Raw genomic sequence first — 2,363 nt, 5'->3', positions numbered from 1 at the left:
TACAGGAGGTCAACTACGAGCAGGCGGCGAAGGAAGCCATGCTGGAGGCGGCCAGCGAAGACAAGTGCCAATCCCACGACTCGTTTGAGTTTGAGGAGAAACGCAGCAAACGATTAAAATGGTAAATATCTGTCTGACGGTCTCTAATAATAATACATGTGATTTATACAGCGCTTTTCCTGGTGCTCAAAGAGCTTAATGTAATGTAATGCTAATGCTAATGTAGCACTGAAGCTAATGTAGCACTGAAGCTAATGTAGCACTGAAGCTATCAGAACGATAAAACTAACCACGTCTTTCTTTCTTTCTTAAAGCGATTCATCAGAAAAGAACGCCCCAGAAATGTCTGCATGTGCGGACACCAAGTACAAATCTGTGTTTGTGATGTCAGAGGAAAAGGACGAATGTATAATTGCAACTGAGGTGAGTTTCCGATGTTTTACTCGGTTGTACATTTCAGTGTTGAAACTCGTCTCTCTGTGGTCGTCTGTCGAACAAACCCTAACGTTTCTTTTGTCTTCTCGTGTCCCTCCAGGTGTAACGAGCCACCAGTGGGCTGCCCGTTGCTCATTTGCTCTATGGGAGAGTTTTAATACTCCTTCAGATGCTGCTCTAAACCCTAGGGGGAGGTGTCCCGCCTTGAGACTGCTGCTGATACTGAGACGTTTAACTGATATTCAGAGTGAGCTGGTTCTCTACTGGAAAAAAATAAGCGCAGGCAGCGTGTGGGATAAGAACTGGCGGGGTATAAATACAAAGTTTACGGTTGAAAGTAAACTGCCACTTAGCTTTCTGTTCTGCCTTTTATCGGGGAGTAAAAATAGTAAAAAAATATAAACGGACACTGTCTCGTGGCGCTAACGTGCGACGCTACGATTTTTTTGTTTTTGCAACATTTGCACCCAGGCCTTTTCTCTAACCCACACGTGTTGCTGAGCGCAGGAACTGCATCAAACGGTGGATGTTTGGCCATACTGGCCTGTTCTTCTCGAAGCTGTTTTTGGGCTGTGCACCCATCGCTGCACTGTGAAGACTGTAATGTATTGATCGCTGTGTACACTGAAGTGCGTTTTCCTTCCCTAAGCCCTCCAAAACCATTTATGACATAGTATTGTTCAACTCTTTTCAGTTTCTTTTCGGGACATGAAAACTTTTGTCTTAATTAAATAAATAAAATGTTGCTTTTTGATACAGATTTTGTAAAATAAAGAAAGAAAAAAACAAGAAAAAAGTTTAAAATTATGATTTAATTTAAGTTAATTTAATGATTTTGTGTTATTTTTATTTCGTATTGTATATTTGTGATGTTTGTTATGATTATTTAAGTTGCTTTTTTTAATTAATGATGATATTTTGCAAAGGCACTTCAGGTCAATGGGACTTTTTTTTAAAGAAAATGTTATTTAAGAGGGATTGTACTGTACAAATTGTTATGTTACCGTCTCCTTTACCGTTTTTGAATGAAGGAATTAGCCAAGACTATTTTTCCAAATAAATATTGCTAAACATGAAATTTGAATTGTGTCCAACTTTTGTTTTATCCATCTGCACTGTGAAAAACACTTCTGGTCTGTGAGCAAAGTTGATCAGGAACATCTGTTGTCTTCCCCTGAGGACCCCATAGTGGGCCTTTCTGTGCCCAAACTGTTGGCTGCTGCCAGGAGTTGAAAGTGTTTCCCTGGAGACGGGAGAGGGGCCTATTCATAAAAAAACAATGTCCCTACGCTAGATTTACCACTCCTATTCCTCCGCCTAAAGAACAAGTCAGGTAATTCATGGCTCTGAAAGTCAGATCAATGTGAAGAAACGCCTCCTGGACTTTGGGTCTGCGTCCCTTCCTGTTTACAGCTAAAATAACTTTAGTGGGGGTTTTCTCATTAAAAACTGGAAGCTTTTCTTTAAGAACTGACTGTACATATCTACACATGATAAGAGAAAAGGAAGGATCCATGACAGCTGTACCATTTTCCAACACTTTTGGTTATCTACACTTAGCCTACTGTTTACAGCTAAAAGAACTTGTTTTCTCACAAAAAAATTGAAGCTTTTTTTTTTTTAAACTGACGTTGTTTTGTAAATATCTGCACAAGTATAAGAGAAAAGGAAGGATCCATGACAGCTGTACCATTTTCGAGTTCTTTGGGTATTTCACGCTTCCCGTTTGCAGCAAACATAACTTTAGAGGGGGTTTTCTCACTAAAACCTGAAGCTTTTTCTTTTAAACCTCAAGTGTCTTTTGTACATATGTAACAGTTGTAAATATGCAGTGGGGTTTATTTGTAAATCATTTTGTATAATCACACAAATTCTGTGTTATATGTTAAGTAATTCTGTGTTCTTCATTTTATTGAATGTTCAATACC

At 39.0% G+C, this 2,363-nt stretch overlaps 1 long non-coding RNA gene across 1 annotated transcript; it reads left to right on the top strand.

Moving 5' to 3' along the window:
- Window positions 1-6: 6 nt before the first annotated feature.
- On the top strand, window positions 7-1,198 carry LOC104953565 (uncharacterized). The gene is made up of 3 exons (XR_799237.1): window positions 7-121; window positions 315-423; window positions 536-1,198. It is a non-coding gene; the product is annotated as an uncharacterized lncRNA (long non-coding RNA).
- Window positions 1,199-2,363: the final 1,165 nt, after the last annotated feature.

Source organism: Notothenia coriiceps, unplaced genomic scaffold (assembly GCF_000735185.1).
Source record: "Notothenia coriiceps isolate Sejong01 unplaced genomic scaffold, NC01 NC01_scaffold00022013, whole genome shotgun sequence".
NCBI lineage: Eukaryota > Metazoa > Chordata > Actinopteri > Perciformes > Nototheniidae > Notothenia > Notothenia coriiceps.
This window is presented reverse-complemented; position numbering and strand designations above follow the sequence as displayed.